We start from the raw sequence: 13,737 nt of genomic DNA on the forward strand, positions 1-13,737 counted from the left end.
CGTTTTGACCCATGATATAACATTTCATAATATCTCATGTGTGAACTTATCTCATTGGTTTCATCTTATAATCAATTTATCATTTATTTAGTATTACTTTTAGAAAATGTTAAATCCTATTCCATCTTACTTCTTACACCCAACACATTTTGGACTCAATCTCTCTATCATTATTTATTACCAAGAGAATGAAATATAATTTAATATTGACCTATAATAAATTTAATTTGGAAGATAATCTTTTGGAGGAGCAAACATATTCTAGAGCCCTCAAGAAATAATTCAATTAGTACTAGAAAGAGCACAAGCCTTAGAGCATATAGAAATCTTTGGCCAACTAATCTGATGTCATATAAAATAATAGATACAGGGGTGCCTGGGTGGCTTAGTCATTAAGTGTCTGCCTTCAGCTCAGGTCATGATCCCAGGATCCTGGGATCGAGCCCCGCATCAGGCTCTCTGCTCTGCGAGAAGACTGCTTCTCCCTCTCCCACTCCCCCTGCTTGTGTTCCTCCTCTTGCTGTTTCTCTCTCTCTGTCAAATAAATAAATAAAATCTTTAAAAAAAATTAAATAATAGATACAAATAGATATGAAATGTCTTTGAAAAACCTAGATATGAGGCATAAGTGAGGTATAATTTGTACTATCCATGCTACAGTTCCTTCCTTTGGTACAGATGATTGAAATTTGAAATTTTAGGGCTTCCTGGCTAGCTCAGTCAAGAGAGCATGCAACTCTTGATTTCAAGGTTGTGAGTTCAAGCCCCACATTGGGTGAGGAGCCTACTTAAAAAAAAAAAAAGAGAGACTCTCCTTTGCCTAAGGAACCTATCTGCATAATAAGGCAACCTTTATTTTTCCAAACACCTCCTTTCACCTTCTTGCTAATGGTCTTCCTCCCCTTTGTATCATCAGACCCTACCCCTCTCCTTGCTCATATAAGCTTCATGTTGCCTCATTGTCTTTGGAATTTCACGTCCATATGGATTCCCTGAAGGACTATTAAATTTGATTTTCCCCTGTTAATCTGTCTCATGTCAATCTGATTCTGAGTCCAGCTAGAAGGACCACAGGGCAGTAGAAGGCCTTTCTCCTTGACACCTTCCAAGGTTGCTAATTGAGTTTTTATCTCTCTGACAGAAATAAAATGTATATTCCAAGCTAAGTTTTGACATCTCTTACTTAAGCCATTTGTTGAAATTTATGATACATTCTTTTAAAGAAGTGGGAAGGATATTGACATTTGTTGCACCTATCGTGTTCTAGTGACTATGCTAGGTGTTTTAGGCACAGTATCTCATTTAATCCTCCCAAAAACTGAGAGAATGGTATGAGCTTCCTTAACTTACAGGCGGAGAAAAGAGAATTCAAAGTTAAATAATTCCCAAGGGTAAACTAGTTTGTAACAGCCAGTATTCAAATCCATCTTAGTTTGACTCAAAAGCTCATATGTTTTCCAGTATACTACCTTTTCTCTTGATTGTAAAAATGAGAAACAAGTGAAGTGATTATTTTTTAGAGTCCACTTGGACTGAGCTAAATTTACCAAAGTTAAGAAGTGTCCCTCAGGTAGAAGTTTACCTGTGAAAAAATAAGGGGATTAGGAGAATTAACATTTAGTTCTAGGAATCAGAATTGGAATTTTTGAGCCTTTTGTTCTCAAGCTTTCTGTGGTCCCATTTCTTTGGAATTCCTCAAGCTAAAAACATTTAAAACATTTTTTGAGAACTTGTGTGCAAAGCACTGTATTAAGAAACTTACCCCTGGGACGCCTGGGTGGCTCAGTCGGTTGAGCGGCTGCCTTCGGCTCAGGTCATGATCCCGGGTCCTGGGATCGAGTCCCGCATCGGGCTCCTTGCTCGTCGGGGAGCCTGCTTCTCCCTCTGCCTGCCTCTCCCCCTGCTTGTGTTCTGTCTCTCTCTCTCTGACAAATAAATATTAAAAAAAAAAAAAAATAGAATGCCAAAAAAAAAAAAAAAAAAAAAAAAAAAGAAACTTACCCCTTAAAAAGCAGGTTCTATTACCTCTAAAATGGGTTTTGAATCCTGCAGTTCTGGTCTTTATAACCTTATTGAAACTTTCCTGCCAATTCTAACCAAATTTTTTATTTTATTTTATTTATTTTTCGGATTTTATTATTTATTTGAGAGAGAGTGAGGGCCAGAGAGATCACAGAGTGAGAAGGAGAGGAAGAAGCAGACTTGCTGCTGAGCAGAGAGCCCAATTCGGTGATCCATCCCAGGACCCTGAGATCATGACCTGAGCCAAAAGCAGACAACCAACTGAGCCACCCAGGCGCCCCTCTAACCAAATTTTAGAAGTACTAACTTCTTAGGCAAATCCTAAACTATATCCATGTAAGAGTGCCTGAAACAATACACACACACACACACATATATATGAAAAAATATATATGTATGTGCACATATGTACTAAGAAAATAAACATTTTTATTGTTTATGAGCCAGCAGAGACTCATAACATAATTTTACCTTTTTACAATTCTTTTAGAAAATGTAGATTAGATTTCATGTAATACTCAGATGACTCAATGTAGGATAGTGAAAAATACTAGTCTGGGCTGGTATTCAGGAAACTGGGATGTTCTGGCCCCAGCTCTACCTTTAGATTGAATAATAGTGATTTAGCTACATTTTGGGGCTTTTTATTCAACTCAAAAATGAGGAATTGGATGCGTTAGTTATTTATTTTCAAGTAGGCTCCCGGCCCAGGGAGGAGCCCAACGCAGGGCTTGAACTCATGACCCTAAGATCAAGACCTGAGCTGAGATCAAGAGTCAGATGCTTAACCAAGCCACCCAGGTACCCCTGCATTAGTTATTCTTTAAGAGTTCTTCAAGTTTAAAAATTTCATGATTCTAAGTGCTTTTTGTAGGAAACATATGAAGAGTTCAGGAAGGAAAGAGGTTGCAGTTGTTAAGAAAGCTAGCATTGTTGACAGTAAGAGTCATTATGTGAAACTGAGTGGCTAGGAATAAGGACAAAGGAATGCATCCCCAACTTAAAGAATAAAGAGATTTTTAGATGAGTAGAATACTTTTTGACCCGGGCCCTGAGATAATGTAGGGCTATATAAAATACACACACATACACTTACAGCTCCCTAATTTGATTTATAAATCCACATGTCCTTAATTTTAACAAAACATCACAATGCATCAGTATTTTAAAGAGATCAATTTACGGGAAATACATGAAGGTCATATTTAATAGAACTTTCATATATTTGAAATTGAAAACTCTATTATATGAAAGCTGTAGAATCCTTTTCCAAAGTGTAGTTAGGCTTGAAATTTTACCCATAGATTTTATATGAAATATATAGCTAGTTTCTAAATAGCTTTCCTCAAAACCATAAACGTAAAAAATGCTTACTTAAATAAATTGGAATCCCCATTTAAGTTTATCTTTAAACAATAAGCCCTGTATTTTAAACACAGTATAGTTTAAAAATTTTAAATTAATATGTATAACATACTTACCAGAAACACTAAAAGTATACTCTTATGACATATATCTATATCTTGCCTAAAAACTAATTGAAAAGAGAAGCATTCAACCGATGAAAAATTTTGATCCATATTTCCCCCTAAAATAGTCAGAATACAGTTTATGCTGAATAAAATTAATTTCAGTTTGCTGAATCAGCATATTCCTTATGCAGATTCAACATTACATAGCTTTTTAGAAGTTTAGCTGAATTTTCAGAAATTTTGCCTCGGAGTAGGACTGAAAAGCATCCAAACCTTCCCTGCAAAAAAATATCTCATCTGAACATTATTTCTCACTTAAAAAAAAATTCTTTAATAACATCCTAAAGAAATTCTTAGAGCCTTTGAGTTTGAACATCATGACAAAGTGAGGACCCTAGGGACAATGAAAAAGATGCATCAGTCTTGCTCAGTTTAAGACAAAGTCATATTAAAATGACTTACAAATAGCTCTTGACAGGAAAGTATTCAGTACAATTCTGTTTTAAAAAGTAATTTTAAATCCCAGATAAATTCGTATGTCAGCTGCTATGTTAATTGAATGCCCAGAAGATATGTGCATTCAAATCAATCCAATATTAATAACTAAGGGGGTAGTTTGGTAACCAAAATAAATATAAAGGGATTGGTAACTTTGATTTTAAATGACACAAACTACTTAAAATAAATTAATTGCATCAATGAAAGAGAGGGGTAAAAGAATTATTTTAAAATATAATATAAAGGAAGATCCAAACAACTTAAAAAGTTTTTCAGACCTAATAGGCATGACAAAACCTGTCTTCATTCCTTTCTATTCAGCTCAGCAAGTACTTTTGAGCTCCAATAGTTAATCAGTTACCAGATTCCACAATCTTTGTTTTTCACACTCCTCAATTCTTACCTGTGAATTGTTCCTGTAATGTACTTAGGATCACCAGGCAGGCCAACACTATTTTTCTATGCCTTAAAAAGGCAATTATTATCATATTCACAATTAGATTTACCATATGAAATTGTTACCATATAGCAACAGCCTATAAAACATAACAGTATATTATCAAAGAAATAGATGGCTTAAGATGAATCATTAATAAGTGAAATATATTTAGCAAAATTATTCAACCCAGCTTTCTTCATGACTATAGCCATGCCCAACTTAAAAAAAGTGTAGCAAAAGTATAATGTATTATATACCAAATAATCTTTACCTAAAAAAATCGATGAACTTATGTATAAGTATTATAAAATAATATCTAACCAACTTTACAGAAAAGGTATAATCCAGGTATTATGTTAAAAATAGATATCTGTTTAAACATCATTTCTTAATTTAACCTTTCAAAAGTGCATAGAAAATTGAGGAATATAAAAAACATATTAACTTACCCTTCAATTTATTTAGAAAACCTCTGTTCTGGGTCAAAAGCGCAAGGTGTTTCACTTCTGACTTCTGAAGCTACGAACTTAAACGGTAAATCAGAGGAAGCCACCTCTCTGGACCATGCTAGAGTTTGCTAGACACTACTGCTATGTAGAAGAGTCCTGCTGCATCTAAGCTATATACAGTGTGCAATGGATAACCTAATATGCCTTTCATTTAACTGGCTGGGCAGGTTTCTACCGTCTGTGGAACATGGAATCAAACCAGAATATGTTGGCATAACAGGCCAGTCAAACCGGTTCTTCTGTAGCTCCAGAACCTGTCCAACCAGTCTGCATCAAAGGCTAGCCCAACAAGCTGCAGCGGCTCAGCTCTAAACTTGTATGGGTGAGTTATCCCCACCTCCCATCAACTCCCAACAAACTACTCAGAATGTTGTAGCCTCCAGCAAAATAATTCAGAGGTTCTAGTGGGAGGGATAGATCTATGTCAGGCATAGCAAGAGTCCATTGTTATAAACCTCTCATTGTAGATACTTGAATATCTATCATCCTCAGAGGTAGGTAATCCTTTTTAAAATGTACTCCAGGGCTTTCTGCAGATTAAAGCCTCTAGAAAGAGATTATCTACAATGAAGAAGAATCCATAATGCCTGACCTTTTCTACTAGTCCACTTGGCTCTGCTTGGTCTAGCTTAGCCTTGAGAGGGAGGTTCATATTCCCCACAAGGGTAGTGGCCCTGAGAGCTAGAAGGAAGCATTTCTAGAGGGAGGAAAACAAGGTATAGGTTGACCAGACATTTGCCTGGGTATGTTATATTCCTTGTACTCAAATGATCTTCATATCATTCCAGTCTAAAGCTGGAAAAACTCCTATTTCTACATACTAGGACAACTTGAAGGGTTTTACTTTGGATATTCAACAGTTGAACACAAATTATTGATACCTACTATGTGCCAGGAACTGTGCCAGGTACAGGGTTACAGTGGTATAAAAGAGAAGTTTAGTAAGAGATGGGAGCAGTGTCGGGCGCCTGGGTGGCTCAGTTGGTTGAGTGACTGCCTTCGGCTCAGGTCATGATCCTGGAGTCCCTGGATTGAGTCCCGCATCGGGCTTCCTGCTCGGCAGGGAGTCTGCTCCGTCCTCTGACCCTATCCCCTCTCAGGTGTTCTCTCTCTCTCATTCTCTCTCTCTCAAATAAATAAATAAAATCTTTAAAAAAAAAAAAAAAGAGATGGGAGCAGTGTCCAAATTCCCAGTTAAGTATGCCTAGTAATCTTTTGGAAGGAAGAAATAAACAACAGAAGATCATATTTTGACAAATTGGTTGTAATTAAGAGAGATCATGTGAGACTTGTTCTTCTCATAATATTTCCCATTTAGAAACAGCCTTTCCTATCTACTGATGCAGTGATTCTCAAACTTTCCTACTTAAGTATCATCTGAAGAGCTGATTATGAACAGATTACTGAGCCTTACGTCTGGAGATTCTGATTCAATAGTTCTAGATGTACCTCAGCACTCTGGTGATTCTGCTGCAGCTGTTGCAGGGACCATAGGCCCAGACTCCATGCTCAGTTTCTTTTCTATATTAAAAGTTGCCATATTCACTTTTATATCTCCAGTGTCTAGAACACTGACACTTAGAAAGTATTTAGTAAATGCTTATTAAGTAAATAATCTGCTCAGCCCCAGCACTTGCTAGATCCTAGGGAATCACAACTAGTAACTATTATGTGAATGAAACTGCATTAAGTACTATAATTATAATAATTGAGGTAGGAGCACAGAAAAGGGAGCAAGTATGATTGAGTATGGGAAAGAATTCACAAAGGAGATTGGTTTAGAGACTTTCTTTTTTAACCATGACCAAAGATTGCTATCTGCAGGATAACAAAAGTTTGAGGGAACAATAAAAAGAATGTCTTTGATTTGATACAGTAATAAAAGCTTTAAAAGTACCTGAGGACACCATGACCTCAAAACTTGTAATAAGGTTATTTTCTAGAGTAGGGGTCAGCAAATTTTTCCACAAATGATCAAAGAATAAATAACTAGGGTTTGTGGGACAGATTGTCTCTGTTTCAGTAATTCACCTCTAACATTATAGCACAAACGTAGACATAAACCACAGTCAAAGAATGGGTGTGGCTATTCCAATAAAACTTTATAAACACAGGTGACAGGCTGGATTTGATGACTAGGCTATAGTTTGCTGACCCATGCTCTAGAGTGAAATGTGTATAAATTAACAAGATTGCTTAATTGGTTAGGAAAATGGGCTTTGGGAGTCAGAAAGACTTGGGTTCCATCCCAGTTTTGTTCCATTAAATTAACTTTGTCACGTGAATTAAGCATCTGTTTTACTTATAAAATGTGAATGAAAATAATAGTACCTACTCTCTAGAGTTACTGAAAGCTTCAACTACTGTAATTCATATGAGGTTTTATCCCAAATCAGTAAAGGCCCCATAAAATGTCAGCTAAAAATAAAACTCGTTAAATATGGTAATTAAACATGTGAGTGTTTATTTCCATTGTTTTTTTAAAAGATTTTATTTATTTACTTGACAGAGGGAGAGAGCACAAGCAGGGGGAGCAGCAGACAGAGGGAGAGGGAGAAGCAGGCTCCCTGCTCAGCAGGGAGCCCAATGTGGGGCTTGATCCCAGGACCCTGGGATCATGACCTGAGCCAAAGGCAGATGCTTAACCGTCTGAGCCACCCAGGCGCCCCTCCATTATTTTTTAAAGTCCTACTCAAATGGCAGTAAAGAACCAATAGCAGGAACTTTTAAGGATCAAAAAGAATGAGAAAGGTAGCAGACAAGGGATGTCTATAAATTTTGGAAGAAGGAATGAGGATGAGTGGTGATTGATTTAGCAGAATAGAAAAAGAGGAATGTACTTGTAATAATAAAAACAACTTTATCTCTGTTGCAGAATTCTAAGTAATGTTGGGGATTAGAGGTACAAGATACCTCTAAATAGTCTTGGGGAGTTGGTGGGGGGGGGGCTTGAAATGGGAGGATTGGTTAAAAATCTGCTTCAGGAGCAGTTTGCTCCCTAGGTCCCTTCCCTAATCCAGATGCCTGGAGACTGCCCCTTCTTCAACCTTAAGAGAAGATCAGTGGGAGTTGTTGATTGATGAGAGAGATTGTCCCGAGTTGGTTCTGGTCTTGAGGATATCAAGCAGAGGTGAGGGTGACTGGTAAAGTACCAAACTGAAAGCGATGTGACTGTGTTAGTTTCCTATGGCTACTATACCAAATTACCACAAATTTAGTGGCTTAAAAGGGCACAAATTTATTATCTTACAGTTCTGGAGATTGGAGGTCCAAAATGGGTCTCAATGGGCTAAAGTCAGGGTGTCAGTCTCCTTTTTAGAAGCTAGGAGAGAATCTGTTTTCTTGTCTTTTCCAGCTTCTAGAGGCAGTTTGCATTTCGTGGCTCATGGCCCCTTCTATCTTTAAAGCCGGCAATGGCAAGTCACTCATATTGCATCATTCTGACACTGACTCTGCTGCCTTCCTCTTCTACCTTTAAATCCAACTGTATGATCCAGGGTAATCTCCCCATTTTAAGGTCAGCTGATTATCAACTTTAGTTTCATCTGCAAATTTAATTCTCTTCTGCCACATAATGTAAAATAGTCACAAGTTCCTGGGACAAGGATGTGGACATCTTTGAGACACCATTATTCTGCCTACGGCAGAGATTAAGTCACGGTCTCTATATTGAGTGGTGAGATACCCAGGTCCAGTCTTCTGGTAGGCTTCTGAATGCTAGTATCTGGGTTTATACTCCTCACTCAGGAAGCAGAAAACTGGAGAGTTTATCTCAAGAAACTCTCAAAACTCTCATTGCCATAATGCAGTGGTTATTAACTAGGGATGATTTTGCCCCCAGGGGACATTTGGCAATGTCTGGAGAAATTTTCTATTATAAACAACTGGGAGAAGTGAGGAAGAGGTGTGCTACTGGCATCTAGTGAGTAGGGGCCGTGGATGCTACTAAATATCTTACAATGCACTGCATTACATCATTCCTTGTCCTTACTCCCCAAATAATTATCTGATCCAAAATGTCAATAGTGCCAAAGATGAAAAACCCTACTCTAATGTTAAGACAAGTGGTCAACATCACCCTAATATAAATAAATAAATACTACCTAGGCACACAGAGTTGCACATCAGCATCTTTATTCCTCATTTTAAGATACAGAGAGCATGTAGCATGAAAGAGACCAAAAGAAACCAATAGATAAAATGAACTTACAGAAAATAGTCAATGCTGGGAGCAGAATGATAATTTTTTAAAAACTACTATATTAATATCTTCAAAGAAATAAGAGAAGATACTGATGACATAAAACAAGAACAGAAGGCTATCTAAAAGTGAAACTTTGGGAGAATAAAAAAGAGATATTGGAAAGCAAAAATATGATAGCAGAAATAAAGTCTACAGGAGTTAGAAGATGAAGTTGAGGAAATCTACCAGAAAGGAAAATTAAGAAGCTATTGAGGGATGTGCTACAAAAGAAGAGTAAATTAAGAAAGATGAGATCATGGAATCCAGAAGTATGGAAATAGAGATATCAGTCCCAAGACCACAGCACCATGTAGATTGCTGCATGCCAATAAGGTATTGAAGACTCTGTGATTTTTACTTCAAATTTGAAGTGCTATGACTGAGGGAAAGAAGAGGAGGTTGGGAGGGGAGAAGAGAGTGTGAGAGAGCATAGGAGGGAGGGAGGGAGATGTGAATATGACTGGTTTTTGGTATAAAATTTAAATTTAAAAGATTTAGAAAAATGCACGTGTTCACTTGCTTTACCATTAACCAGGAGTTAATGTTCAAAGATCATAAAATGAGGAAGATAATCAAACTGTACAAGTACAAACTTGCACCTGCAGAAAAGGTTTGCACATTTATATCTGGCAGTATTCATAAGTAAGGGTTTACAACACACTATCCAATAGCTACTAAAATCTGATTACTGTAAAATTAAAAGCATGTTTCACCCAAATAAGCCCAAATAAGGAAACCTGATTTTAAGCTTGCCTCAGTTGCTCTCAGTTACTCTTATGTAAAATGGATTAGTTAGTTATTTACCATCCTGAACCTGGGTTACTTCATTTATTAACTGAGGGAGTTTAATTGGATATATTCTCAAAAAAAAAAAAAAAAGATTGTATTTATTTATTTATTTTAGAGAGACAGAGAGAGAGTGTGTGTGTGAGAGTGGGGGGAGGGGCAGAGGGAGAGGGAGAGAGAGACTCTCAAGCAGACTCCACACTGAGCATGGAACCTGACTTGGGGCTTGATCTCACAACCCTGAGATCATTACTTGAGCCAAAATCAAGAATCAGGTGCTCAGCTGACTGAGCCACCCAGGCCCCCCCAACCCTTTTTTTAAGTAGGCATAGGGCTCGAACTTACAACCCTGAGATCCAAGACCTGAGCTGAGATCAAAAGTCACTTAACCGACTGAGCCACCCTGGATATATTCTAAGTATCTATTCAACTCCACACTTTTATTCTAAAGTTCTTTTGAAAAAATGAACAATTCAAAAAACGTGGGAGCAAAAGCAAAACAGACCAATCAAGGAGACATTTTACAGAAAAGCAATTTTATTTTTTTTAAATTTTTAAAAAAGATTTTATTTATTTATTTGACAGAGAGACAGTGAGAGAGGGAACACAAGCAGGGGGAATGGGAGAGGGAGAAGCAGGCTTCCCGCTGAGCAGGGAGCCCAATGGAGGGCTCAATCCCAGGACCCTGGGATCATGACCTGAGCTGAAGGCAGATGCCCAACTGACTGAGCCACCCAGGCACCCCCAGAAAAGCAGTTTTAAAATGCAAGCAAATTTTAGGTTGTGTTCTCCAAAAGCTGACACTGAGATATGGATTCAGGTGCAAGTGATTAATTAGAAACATGCGATAATATGAAATCAGTAAGGTAGTCAGGGAGGCAAGACAAAAAAGGAGAATACAAAAAGTAAGGCTATGATTTCAGTGTCAGCCTAGTCCCAGGGAGCTCCAGAGCACAGATTACAAAGAAAGAGTTTATCTCACCTGAAGGCAGAAGAACTAGGCTTTCATACTCTGAACAAGTTACCAGCTGCTGGCTACTCCAAGGATTTGTAAACTTCCAGGAACTTTCACCTCTCTGAGAAAAGTGGCACTAGTAACCCAAGAATATTCCTTTGAAGAAGGTTGCAGGTGCTATAACATTAAGAAAGAAGCATTAAGACTTCAGCTTCCACCCAAGATGGAAGTTGTAGGAATCAGGTTTACCCTACCAGCTAAAAAAACAACATGGACAAAATGTATAAAACAAAGGTTTTCAAGACATTGTATATCAATCAACAAAGAATAGTTATCTCTAAGAGAGAATAAACAAGTTGAGTTCTGTCAAGTTGGATAAAAATGCAAAACCCAACTTTATACTGCCCTCAGTAAACGTGCTTTAGATCTAGAAACCCAAACAGATTAAAAGTAAAAGGACTGAAAAAGATATACCATACTAATATTTATCAAAAGATATCTGGAGTGGTTATATTAGTATCAGACAAAATACGTTTTAGATCAGAGAATGTTACAGGGTGCCTCGCTGGCTCAGTCAGTAGAGTGTGTGACTTCTGATCTGGGGATTGTAAGTTTGAGCCCCACATTGGATGTAGAGGTTACTTAAAAATAGATCAGAGAATATTACTGAGGATAAAAAGGGTCATTTCAAAATAAAGGGGTTAATTCATCAAGGAAACCTAAGCTACATATTTATGCATCTAATCATATAAATAAAAGGTATGTGAAGCAAAAGCTGATAGTACTGAAAGGAAAAGAGAACAAATCCATAATTATATTTAATAATTGTGTCTGGGGATTTCAACACCCATTTCTCAGTAATTGATAGAATAAGTAAAAAGGAAATCAGATTTAACAGTACGAACCCACTTGATACAATTGATATTTGTAGATCACTTGGCCTAAAAATAATTGAATACCACATTTCTTCAAGTGTATATGGAACATTTACCAAGATAGACCATATTCTGGGTCCTAAAATAAATCCTACATTTAAACAGATTAGAACCATACAAAATATGTTTTCTGACTACAGTGGAACTAAAATAGAAGTCAGTAAAAGAATGATGTGTGGAAAATCCCCAAATATTTGTAAACTAAATAACACACTCCTAAATAACTCATGGGTCGGTGATGAAATAAAATAGGAAATTAAGAAGTATTTTGAAATAAATGAAAGTAAAAATACAAAATATTAAAATTTGTGAGGTAAATATATATTTAAATTCAGAATGCTCTAATGTAACGGTGGTAGGTAAATCACCTTTAAATTCAGTATGAAGGCTAAAAGACAAAAGTATTAAAAATAACTATAATTATAGTAATCTGTTAATGGATACACAAGGTAAAAATGTAAATTGTGACATCGAGAACAATGGTGGTGGGAGAGAGAGTAAAAATGTAGAGCATTAGTATGTGTTCGAAGTTAAGTTGCTATCAAATTAATATGGACTGTTATAACTATAAAATGTTTTATGTAAGTCTTGTGGTAACCACAAAGCAAAAGACCTATAATAGATACATACACAAAAGATAAAGGAATCTAAGCATAGCAGTATAGAAAATCACCAAATCACAAAGGAAGGGAGCAAGAGAAGAAAGGAACAAAGGAATTTTAAGACAACGGGGAAACAATTAACAAAATGGCAACAGGGAATCCACTTTTATCAATAATTATTTTATATATAAATGGACTAAATTCACCAATCAGAAGACACAGAGTGGCTAAATGGAAAAACAAACAAACAAAGAAGACCCAACTATGTGCCCACAAAAGACTTACATCAGCTTTAAGGACATACATAGATTGAAAGTGAAGAGATGGAAAAAGATATTCCATGTAAATGAACCAAAAGCGAGCAGGGATTGCTATGCTTATATGACAAAATAGATTTCAGTCAGAAACTATAACAACAGATAAAGAAAGTCATTATGTAAAAATAAAGGGATCAATTCATCAAAAAGATATAACAATTGTAAATATACACCCAACATCAGAGCACCTAAATATATAAAGGAAATATTAATAGATCTGAAAGGAGAAATAGACAGCAATACAATAATAGTAGATTTTATGCATATATGGGCAATTAATTTATGACAAAGGAGCCAAAAAATACAATGGGGAAAGGATAGTTTCTTCAATAAATGCTGTTGGGAAAAAAAAAATGCTGTTGGGGAAACTGGACAGCCACATGCAAAAGAATGAAAACAGACCGTTGTCTTATACCACACACACAAATCAACACAAAATGGATTAAGACTTGAATGTAAATCTGAAACCATAAAACTCCTAGAAGAAAACATAAGCAGTAAGCAACTTGACAGTAGTCTTGGGAAATAATTTTTTAGATTTGACATCAAATACAAAGCCAATAGAAGCAAAACATAAATAAATGGAATGCACCAAACCAGCAAGCTGTATATTGTTCTGTATATTTGAAAGTTTTATTTTATTATTATTTTTTTAATTCTTATGTTAATCCCCATACATTACATCATTAGTTTTAGATGTAGTGTTCCATGATTCATTGTTTGTGCATAACACCCAGTGCTCCATGCAGAATGTGCCCTCCTCAATACCTACCACCAGGCTAACCCATCCTCCCACTCCCCTCCCCTCTAGAGCCCTCAGTTTGTTTTTCAGAGTCCATCGTCTCTCATGGTTCGTCTCCCCCTCCGATTTCCCCCGCTCATTCTTCCCCTCCCGCTACCTTCTTCTTCTTCTTCTTTTTTTTTTCTTAACATATATTGCATTATTTGTTTCAGAGGTA

General features: G+C 36.6%; 1 long non-coding RNA gene across 1 annotated transcript in view; it reads left to right on the forward strand.

The window, feature by feature from the left end:
* LOC145716779 (uncharacterized) overlaps window positions 1-13,737 on the forward strand; it is a 46,276-nt gene that overhangs the window by 14,572 nt on the left and 17,967 nt on the right. Inside the window, exon 2 of the long non-coding RNA XR_014139666.1 lies at window positions 5,108-5,262. This is a non-coding gene — a long non-coding RNA (uncharacterized LOC145716779). The remainder of the gene's footprint in view (window positions 1-5,107; window positions 5,263-13,737) is intronic.

This window comes from Leptonychotes weddellii, chromosome 13 (genome assembly GCF_054177405.1).
Source record: "Leptonychotes weddellii isolate Sample4059 chromosome 13, ASM5417740v2, whole genome shotgun sequence".
Lineage (NCBI taxonomy): Eukaryota > Metazoa > Chordata > Mammalia > Carnivora > Phocidae > Leptonychotes > Leptonychotes weddellii.